This window comes from Elephantulus edwardii, unplaced genomic scaffold (assembly GCF_000299155.1).
Source record: "Elephantulus edwardii isolate Elephantulus edwardi_28Jun2011 unplaced genomic scaffold, EleEdw1.0 scaffold00034, whole genome shotgun sequence".
NCBI lineage: Eukaryota > Metazoa > Chordata > Mammalia > Macroscelidea > Macroscelididae > Elephantulus > Elephantulus edwardii.
Window position 1 is genome coordinate 10438461 of NW_006399784.1, and position 11930 is coordinate 10450390.

An 11930-nucleotide genomic window follows, 5' to 3' on the forward strand; every position below is an offset into this window, starting at 1 on the left:
TTCTGACGACTGCTTCCTGGTCCAAGTATAAGTTTTGCATTAGAACGATCAAGTGTTCTGGGATTCCCATTCTTCTCAGAGTCGGCCATAGGGTTAGTAAAAAGAGTGCATGTTAGAGGTAAGTGTGATGAAACTTCATTTAACATACTTTGGGCATGTTATCAGGAGAACACATTCCTTGGAAAAGACAAAATGCTGAGAAAGTTAGAGAGTCAGTAAAAGAAAGGAAAACTATTAGGAGATGGATTGACATGGTGTCTGCAAAGCAAAATTTTTACCTGTTATTCATAAGCTTTCTATGAATTACTATAAACTTAAAGGCACCTAACGACAAAAACAACCATACCTTTGCTTGGCAATAATTTACTTTAAAAATGTTATTAATCTCCTGAATGATGAGTGATACTTCATTTTTAATTTCTATTTACCCTTCACCCAGCATTATTTATGTACCCTCCTACCCTTCATTTTTTTATTGGTGTTTCATGTTTTACTTTTGTAAAGTTCTTGCTCAAGCTTTGTTTGTAATGGAGTTCTTTGCTTTCTCATTTTTTTGATTGATGTTTAATAGTAGCTATTATGATTGTTTGCAAGTTATAGTTATTAATATGTTTGTTAATTATTTGGTTTTTTTTAAATTTTCTATAGTGCATGTGTCTAGGATGTGTCCTCTCTCCATATCTTTTCAATCTATATGCAGAACAGATTATCTGGGAGGCTGGGCATCAGGATTGGGGGAGACTCATCAACAATCTGTATAATGTAGATGACACAACCTACTTGCTGAAACTGAGGAGGAGCTTTAGCGTTTGTTGTGTAAGTTCAAGGACCGCAGCCTTCAATATTGATTGAACATCAAGAAAACAAAGATTTTCACCACTGGGCTGATTGGCAACATCATAATAGATGATGAAGAGATTGAGATTGTTAACAACTTCAATTTGCTTGACTCTACAATCAATACTCTTGGTACCAGAAAGTCTGCTGTAGGAGACCTCTTCAGAGTACTGAAAACAACGATGTCAGTCTGGAGACTAAGGTGCACCTGATAAAGGCCATGGTCTTTGCAATTACTTGTTATGCATCAGAGAGCAGGACAATGACTAGGGATGATAGAAGGAGAACTGATGCCTTTGAGCTTTGTTGTTGGAGAAGAGTATTGAATATACCATGGACTGCTAGAAGAACAAACAAGTTCATCCTGAAGAGGGTGAAGCCAGGATGCTCCTTGAGGCAAAGATTCTGAAGCTTCATCTGACATATTTTGGACATGTTGCAAGGTGGGATCAGTTCTTGGAGGGGAATGTCATGCCTGGGAGAGTGGAAGGACAGCGCAGGAAAGGAAGACCCTCGATGAGATTGATTGATTCAGTCACTGGGCTAATAAGGATAGGTATGTCAGAGACAGTAAGATTGGCAAGGGATAGAGCAAGGTTTAGGGCTGTTGCACACAGGGTCGCAGGAGACTTGATGGCACATAACAACAACAACAACATCCTCTTTATTCATTCCTATGACAATAAGTTCTAAAATTTAGTGATGTTAATTTCATTTATTCATGATCATAAAAACATCTTGTGTCACCTTTTAAGTGTTTAATTGTTTGCTAGTCACTTTTAAGTTTTTCTCATCTTAGAGCTGCTTTTCTTAAAATAATTTTAGGTAAATGTTAAATTTTCTTATTTTCCTGTGAGTTATACTATCCCCGAAGTATTTGTTGAAAAGTTTGCTTTCTGTAATTTTGAAACTCTCTTCTTTCAAAATTAACATTGTGTATTTGTGTGCATTTTTCGCTTCTTCGTGTTCTAATTTTTTCCAACCAGAGCCATTCCTGCAGCATTCTCAACGTTTTTTTAAAAAATATTTTTCAAATCTGTCTTAATTACTATCACTTCAAAAGGATAAAAATGTATTGCAAGTCTTGCTGTCCTGCACTGAGTATATTATTATATATGTTTGGGGCTGTTATTAGGTTTTGACACTAAGTTAAAATCAAACACAAGAAGACTAAAGGTGAAGAGAATGCAGACTAGCTAGAGACATTGGTGATAAAAAAAAAAGGTACAGCTTCCTGGATTTCCTTTTGCCTTCTAGTTTTCAGAGTAGAAGGCACTTGAAAGACCCTATTGACCCAGACAAAATAAGCTCTGATAAAAAGGAATTGTTGTTATTATTATGTGCCATCGAGTTGCTTGCGACTCATAGCGACCCTATGTACAACAGTCCTAAACTCTGCTCTGTCTTGTGCCAATCGCACTGTCTCTGACACTCCCATTCCGATTATCCCAGTCACTGAATCAATCCACCTCATAGAGGGCTTTCCTCTCCTGCGTTGTCCCTCCACCCTCCCAAGCATGATGTCCTTCTACAAGGACCGGTCTCTTCTTACAACATGTCCACAGTATGTTAGACGAAGCCTCAGAATCCTTGCCTCCAAAGAGCCACCTGGTTTAACCCTTTTCAGGATGAATCTATTTGTTTGCCTAGCAGTCCATGGTATTCTTAATACTCTTCTCCAGCACCATAGCTCAAAGGCATCAATTCTCCTTCTGCCCTCCTTGGTCATTGTCCAACTCTCTGATGCATAACAAGTGATTGCAAAGACCATGGCCTGCATCAGATGCACCTTAGTCTCCAGAGAGACACCATTGCTCTTCAGTACTTTGGAGAGGTCCCTAACAGCAGACTTTCCCACGGCAACACACCTTTTAATATCCTGGCTACTGGTGCCAAGAGTGTTGACTGTGGAGCCAAGCAAACTAAAGCTGTGAACAATCTCAATCTCTTCACCATCCATCCTGATGCTGCCAATTGCCCCAGTGGTAAGAATCTTTGTCTTCTTGACATTGAGCCTCAATCCATATTGGAGGCTACAGTCTTTGACCCTCTGCAGCAGGTGATTCAGGTCCTCTTCAGTTTCAGCAAGCAGGGTTGTGTTATCTGCATAACGCAGATTATTGATAGATCATCCACCAATCCTGACCCCACATTTCTCTTCATATAGCCCAGCCTCCCTGATGGTCTGCTTTGCATACACGTTGAAAAGGTATGGAGATAGGACACATCCCTACTGTACACCCTTCCCAATTTTGAACCATGCAGTATTCCCGTGCTCTGTTCTGATGACCGCCTCCTGGCCCAAGTATAGGTTTCACGTTAGAACAATCAAGTGTTCTGGGAATCCCATTCTTCTCAGAGTCAGCCACAGTTTGTTATGATGCACACAGTCAAACGCCTTTGCATAGTCAATGAAACACAAATAGACATTCCTCTGGTATTCCCTGCTTTCAGCTAAGATCCATCTCACATCAGCTACAATATCCCTAGTACCACGACCCCTTCTAAACCCAGCCTGGCCCTCTGGCACAAAGAACGGTGACCCAACAGAGTTTGGAAACTATAGAACAATCTCATTGATTTCACATGCAAGCAAGATTCTACTGAAGATTATCCAATAAAAAAAGGAATTAGGGACCTGAACAAAGAATAGTAGGCATAAATTCAATGTTTGTTAATTTTGTAAAACACAATGTATATAATTGATCATCTGCAAGACAAAGTGAATGAAGAATTGTACATGAGTGATACACAATGCATATGAAATTTTATGCAAACCTATATAAAAAATTGAATTAAAAATTGTTAATCTTTATCTTTAGACAAAGTCCCTGGAACAGACAGTCTAGTAAGGCAGAACTTTTTACATAATAACTCATCTTGTCAAACTAAACAGCAGAGGGGGGGTTGGGAAATATGGCCCCATCACAATGCACATTGTCAGTTTCCATTCTTGCCTTATTTCAATGAAGGAACTCAGTGATGTCTGAGAAAATTCAGTGGGAAGCCAGGACATATTGATAGCATTTCCCTAGATGCTTCCTCATTATGTCAATAGAAGTGAGGGAAGTAACTGGACTTCCACCTCCAGATGGCAGTAATGAGATATAATGTGACCTAGTGGAGTAATGAGGCATCAAAGGAGTTAAAATTTCAGTACATACCATCACTAATGACATTTCTCATTGGAATGCCAGTGCATTCCAACTTCTCACTGTAATGCCAATACATTACAATTGGGGAGCAGTACGGGATGCTAGAACTCTCATCCAAGGACTATCAATACTGAGGAGTAGCCTGTCTCTGTGCACAGTGTAGCAGGAAACCAAATGAGGAACTTGAATTCTATATCCATCTAGTAGTAACAAGGTTGTTGTTGTTGTTATGTGCTGTCAAGTCGCCTGCAACTCATAGTGATCCTATGCATTATGCCACTTACTGTCTCCAACACACATACCCCCATTGCCCCAGTTACAGGGTCAATCCATTTCCTCTGGGGTCTTCCTCTCTTGCATTGTCCCTCTATCCTTCCAAACATGGTGTTCTTCTCCAAGGACTATTCACTCCTGGCTACATGCCAAAGTATCAGCTGAAGTGCCACAGTCTTTGCCTCTAAGAAGCAACCCAGTTTCATTCTGTCCAGGACAGAACTTTTTATTCTCTTTGCAGTATCTGATATATTGAATCTTCTTCTCAAGCTCTATAAATAACTCAAAGACATTAATTCTTCTTCTGCCATTCTTAATCAATGTCTAGCTCTCTGGTGAGTTACAAGTAATTGCCAAGACCATGGTCTGGATCAAATGTACCTTAATTTCTAGACAGACATCATTGCTCTTTAGCACTCTGGAGAGGTTCCTGACAGCAAAGGTTGTAACATCTATACTTATACTAGGAAGTATATTCATGCAATTAGTCTTTTAATTTCCTGACTGCTGGTTTCAAGAGTGTTAACCATGGAGCTGAGCAAACTGAAATTTTTTGCAATCTCAAAATCTCCTCCCCATCTATCATGGTGTTGCCAATTGTTCCTGTGGTGAGAATCTTTGTCTTCCTAATTCTGAGCTTCAATTCATATTGAAGATTGCAATCTTTGTCCTTCGGCAATTAACCCTCAGGTCCTTCTCAGTTTCTGCAAACAAAGTTGTCTCATCTGTATAATGTAGGTTGTTAGTGAGTCTTCCTCTGATCCTGAAGCCACATTTCCCCTCATAAAATCTAGCCTCCTGAATGATTTGTTTAGCATGTTTGCGGAACTTGAATTCTATAGACAAGATGCATCTCTAATGCACTCCTTTCCTGATTTTGAACTATCCAGTGTTTCCTTGTTCTCTTCGAATGAGTGCTTCATAATATAAGTATAGGTTTTACATAAGTACAATCAAGTGTTATGAGATTCCCTTTCTTCTTGAAGCTAAACAGAACTTGTTGGTTTACAAAGTTAAATGCCTTTACATGATCAGTAAAACAAAAATAGGCATTCCTCTGGTACTCTCTGCTTTCAGCCAAAATCCATCTGACATTAGCTATGATGTCCTTGGCATCTCAACCTCTTCTAAACCCAGTTTGTATTTCTGGTAGTTCTCTGTCAGGTCACCTTTGGATAATCTTCAACAAGATTTTGTTTGTGTGTGTAGTGACTATGTTTGTGTGTTCCTAAATTTTATTTTCTCTAATGTTCTGCACTGGTTGATTTCTGTCTATGTATTCAATGTTCTCAAGTATCTTCTCCATCTCACCAGCTAAGTTTTAAGCATAATGATTCTTTTGTGATTTTTCTTATGTTGCTTAGCATAATTTGTTCTAGATTATTCTACAATGTGCAGTATTTTACAAATTCTTGCTAAGTTTACAGTGATATGCTCTATTGTGTGAGTGTGTCACAATTTCTTTCATTAACAATCATTCATCTGTTGTTGGACACTTCGGATTTTTCCCAACTCTTGACTATTATAAACAGTGCTAAAATAAACACAGATGTAAGTATGTCAGCTTGGGTTACAGTGCTTGGAGTCTGTTTGGGGGGTTTTGGCATTTATATTTAATAGTGGAATTGCTTGATCAAATTGTAATTCTATTCCTAACTTTCTAAGGAAGTACATGGTGGTTCTACCAGTTGTGTATAATAGTTCCAATCTCTTAACACCCTCAATATCATTTGTTGCTTGATGTCTTATTAAACATTAATATTTTTGCTTGGTGGGATAATAATTCATTGTTGTTTGGTACACATCTGTCAGAGTATAAGCAGAAAAGAGACATCGGGGCTCAGAGACAGAACTGTCTCTCTGAAAGAGCCAGAGAGATTAAGAATAACATAGCTCCTCACCACCCCAAAGCAGAAAGCAGATAAAGAGCCTGTAGCTCAGCTCCGTGGTGTCTGTAGAGTCCAACCATCAACAAGAGATTTGTTTATTTGTTGCTGACTTGCTAACTCACAGTTGTGCTGAGAATGGGAATGATTAGGTAATTAAATTGAGATTGGGAGAGGCAAAGAATATCTCACAGTGAAAATTCAAGTTTTAGCCAATCATTCCCAAGGCACAATTCCTCAATTAGTCCAGGCTAATTCAGTTCACTAAACAGCTTCTCCTTCCATCATCAAAGGCAATCAAACAGCACAATTGTTTAACCATGGTCTTTACCTCTGGACTTTTCTGTACAGTTTCTCCACAGCAATGCCATAGTCTTTCCAATACCAGGGTCTCAACAAAAGGGTTTGTTCCAATCTCTCTTAAGTCTTGGCCATACAAGTCTTGCTAGCCTCAAGTTTTGCCATCCAATGTGGGAAGCACATACTGATGCTAATTTTTCAAGAACATGCTGATTTGCAAGACCATGTGTCTACAGTTAAGGTAGCCAGAAACCAGAAGGGGCTAACTGTTGTTCTCTGTTGTAATGTACCGTTGAGTTGCCTTAGACCCATAAAGAACCTATGCACATCAGCTCTGAAGACTGCCCTGTCCTGAGCCAGTCTCACTGATTCCAACACAACAACCCCCATGGGGTGGGGGGAACAGAAAGAAAGAAAAAAACAACTTTTAGACTAACACCACAGCATCTCTCTATGATCTTGAGCATTTCTTCATGGGTTTATTGGACATCTGAATGATGAAGTGTCTATTCATATCATCCACTTATTTTGTATTTGGATTATTTGTCTTTTTTTAATTGATGCACCGGAGTTTTCTATACATTTTAGCTATGTGTCTATTGTCAGACACATTTCTATCTTTGTAATTTAGATTAATTTGTCATATGTTAGGATTGAAGTATAGAAAGCACTGGTGATCTAGTGGCAAGAAGCTGTGCTGCAATCCCAAAGGCATGCAATTCGAGTCTACCAGCTACTCTACAGGAGAAGGATGGGTAATCTCCTCTCGTGTGATTAACTGCCTCTGAAAACCTGCCAGAGGCACAGTTATATGTTGGTTCTGACTTGATGGTACACAACAACAACACCACAACAGGACTAAAGTCTATAAGTTCTTTGGCTTTGTTTTCTATCCCCACTCTTTTACCTTATCTTCCTTCTCTTCTGGGATTATGATGATTGCTGCATATTTTATTATAGTCTACATGCCTTGGAAGCTCTGTTGATTTAAGAAAATTATTTCCTCTCTATTGTTTTTGATTGAATAATTTATATTTTTCTACCTTCATGCTAATTTATTTTTTCCTCTGCCCCCTCTGTTCTGCTTTTGAGCCCTTCCATTGAGGTTATTTTTAGTTATTATATTTTTCAGTTCTAAAATTTCTATCTGACTTTTCTTTATATCTTTTTTCTTTCATAAAAATTTCCATTTTTTAGAAAATAATTGCTCAGGCATGTTCATAAAAACTTGAGGATTATTCTAAAATGTATATGGAGAAGCAAAAGAACACAAAAAGCTAAAATAATTTTGACAAGGAAAATATATTTGGAGGTTGCATTCATAATTTGTTCTGCTAATTTTAGTGGCAGACCAGTTACAAGATGCTTGAAATCAACAGTGCCCCAAATGTTTGATTTGCTGTATAACTTCATGATTTCCAAAATCAATATTTCCTCCTTTGTTCAATTCCCTCACTGACCTATGTCCTTGGGTTCAGTAGTTGACTGAAAGGTCTCCCAAAGACTTAGATCCATCAGGAGAATGTTGCATGTGACTGTAGATATGCAGGACAGTTTGTAGAGCCTGGAGAGCATTGTAGAATATCAGTTTCAGTTTTTCTGGAATACAGGTGTCCTAAAGAAAGTTGATTTTCTATAAGCTTATATATGTCTCTAGTAGAATGGAGTTTATATCCCATCTTAACACTCTTCTTAATACAATAAATACTTTAGCACAAAATAAACAATTGATTATTGTCTAGAAAAGATTGTTTTTATTTGCATTTTCTGTATGATAAAACTTTGACACTACAGAGGAATTACTTTATCTGATTTTTAGACTTACTATTTAGCTGTAATGATCAAATCTACATGGTATTGACAGAGAGATAGAGACATTGATCAAAAGAATTGAATAGAGCAACTCAGATATAAACCTTGATAATATGCTTAACTCATATTTGGAAAAAGTACAGAAGCAGTTAAAGAGAAGAAAATAGCATTTTTAACAATGTTTATAGATAAATTTGGCATCTACTGCAAAAATGTTTAAAAAAGAAATTCATTTAAGTTTTATATCTTAAAAATTAACTTCAAGTGGATCTCAGACTGAAAATAGAAAACATAAAACTTGTAAAAAAATTATTTGGACATTAAAACCAGACAATAGAAAGCTTAACACTGTAGATTGTTAAACAAGTATGTAATTCATAAAATGGAAAAATGATAAACTAAATTTTATAGAAACTTTAAATTTTTCTTTGTGAAAGACCTAGTTAAGAAGATGAAAAGACAAACTAACACAGTGGGAAAATATATGTAAACTACATAAACAACAATGCTATATAGTATCTAGAATATAAAAAGAACTTTGAAAACTCAAGATTGAGATGTTGTTATTGTTACGTGTTATCTAGTCGCCTGTGATTCATAATAACCCTATCTATACACAATAGCGCTAAACCCTGCCCTGTCCTGAGTCAGTCTCACTGACTATGACACAGCTAATCTCACTGTTCCAGTTACTGTGTCAATTCATCTAAACCAGGATCTTCCTCCCCTGCGCTGTCCCTCCACCCTCCCAGAGATGTTGTCTTCTCTAAGGACTGGTCCCACCTGGCCACATGCCCAAAGCATGTAAGGTGGAGTTTCAAAACCCTTACCTCATGGAGCAACTTGGGGAGATGAGAAATTTATTTATTAAATGGACATGAAAAAACATTTAACCAGAAAAGACAAAGATGGCAAATAAACATATGTAGAGTCATTCAACATCATTAGTTATTTATAGGTCAAGTTATTCAGTTTCCACTTAATTCTCTATATTTGTGGTTTTGTAAATGTCTGTAGTTTAAATTTTACTTATTTGCTTCTTTTTGATGCTAACAGCTATCAAGTTAAAATAACTTTTCAATATTCTTGTTATATACTTTGATATTTTATTTCACAAATTTAAGTTTTTATTCTTTACATATTCTTTTTCTCCCCTCCATTCATGTATATTGTGGCTTATACAATTTAGTATGTTCTTTCAGCTACATAACATGGTTATAATTTCCCATTTACTCTATAATTTAGATGCTTTGTTCATGGATTTGTAGCTTTTGTTCTTTGTAACACATAAAGCTGAAACTTTTTCTAAGTCGTATTATTATACTCTTCAGTTTTAAATATTTTTCCATCTAGTAGGAATTTGATTTGTTGTTTCCTCAAATGGTATTTAAATATGTTTTTCTTCATTTAAAATTTATTGAATTTTTGTAACTATTTTTGTCATTTAAAATTAACTTAATCTGTTTATATTTAGAGGACATTATGTACATGTTTTGATTAATTTGAAATTTGTTAGATTTGCATAGCACAAAATGTGGACAATTCTGTAAATGTTGTTTTTGTGATTGAAAATAAAGTATACCTACATTCTAAAAGGTTAGTTCTACATGAGCTAATTAGATCAAGTTTGTTAATTAATTTTTTAACAGTTTCTTTAGTCTTGCTGTTTTGTTTTGATTTGCCTTTCTGTCAAATACTGAGAAATGTGTTCAAATATACATGAATTATGCAAAACACACTAATTACAAAAAGTAATGTGTGAGTTACTTGAAATTTTTATGACAAGTCCTTCTTGGATAAATCTGAAAATAACAGGAAATATAATATCAAACTGGAGTGAGTAGGTATAAAACTCATTCAATTCATCAAGTCTTAACCTGTGACAGATGATATTTAATATCTATTGCATATAAGGCCTTCTATTATACAACATAAAAAATTACAAACAAATAAGTTTTCTTTAAAATAAGTTAGTATATTAATAAGGAAATCAGGCATATATAGATTTGTTAAATGCAGGAGTGGCATCCACCTCCTAAACAACATGCCTCTGGAAACTCATGAACTTGGAGAAATAAGGATAGTTATAGAAATGCTTCAGGCCTTTTGCTCATAGGATCGCTATGAGTCATGCTCGACTCAACAGCAATCAACAAAAACAACAACAAATATAGTATTGGATAAAAGTTTCAAAACTAGAGTAAATAAATCCTGAGAAAAGTTTACTTTTACTCTGGCTGAATTGCTTTCTAAGGACCAAGCAAATCTTGAAGGATGTATAAAAAGATAATAAAACAAAAAGGGAGGAAAAAACTGTTTTACAAAGATAAGAATGTTATAAAACAGTGGTTTTTATAGGAAATGGGGACTGTTGGATTGTTTTGTGTGGTGTTTTTTTGTTGTTTTTTCTCTCACTTAGTTGGAATATTTCTTATTAGAAAAATTCAACACAAGTTTTATATGTATTCTACCATACAAACACTCCATGTGTGCAAAAGGTTTAAAAGTTGTGACCTAACAGATGCAGATTGACATGCCAGGTTTGTGAAGTACCGCCTGGTGAGTTTGAATCACCAACTTTCCATCTAGTTTTTGTTGTTGTGTACCTTAGAATTGGAGCTGACCCTCCAGTAGGTTTTCAGAGGCAGTAAATTACATGAAAGGAGATCCTGCGATGAGCAATTTCCTGCAAAGCAGCTCATAGATTCAAGCCATCTACCTTTGGGGTTACAGTTCAGCTTATCCAAGCATGTAATTGTTTACACCTTGCAGGGACTACATTGTTGTTACTGCTAGTTGCCTTGGGTCAACTTTGACTCATTCTTAGCTATCCCATGAACAAAACACAAGATCTGGCTCAACCCTGTACATTCAACCATGCTCAAAAACACTGTTCTAGCCTGGGGTGTCAGAATCCCTGAAAACTGGCATTTCTAGCCATTGTATTAGCCCCTGTTGGAGCAGCAGGGTCTTCATCTACCATGACTGTGGACACACACTCTTGCAAATCATTAGCAGATGTGGGGCAGTGCTTTCCACACTGAGAGGGATGGTAGTGGAAGGACTGTTTGGTGACTGTGAGACTGCTATGAAAAAACTGTGGCAAGATGTAACCAGAAGAACCCTGGAGATAAAGGCCACAGTTAAAGGTTTTGCTTGTGGATGACTGAAGGAAAAACTGACTTATAAATGTTCTGAGGATAAAAAAAAATCTGAGATAAAGTTTGCTGGATGATTGAGAAAACCAGAGGCTTATTGGCTTTTTGCTGTTGAACTGAACCTGGGCTTCTACTGATTAAGGAATTATGACTCATTAATCTGACTTTAGACTGCTGGACTTACATTTGGAAGATATTCTTTGCCTCTTCCACTTTCCTACCCTACAACTCTGATAAAGTCTATGAGTCTTATAATGAACAATGGACAAAATTATTGGTAGAAATAGGTGCAGAAGTATAGGGGTTGGTATGTCTGACCATGTGGTTATTTGTATCGTACTAGAGATATTTTCCATAAGGCAGCTACACTTACTTTGTGAAGCAGACAGAAGTCATACACTGTTGCATCTGCTCCGCTTGCACAGTCACTGTCAGTCTACTTCATTGAGGGTCTTCTTCTCTTTTGTTGACCCTCTATCTTTCCCAGAATCATGTCTTTTTCAGAGGAC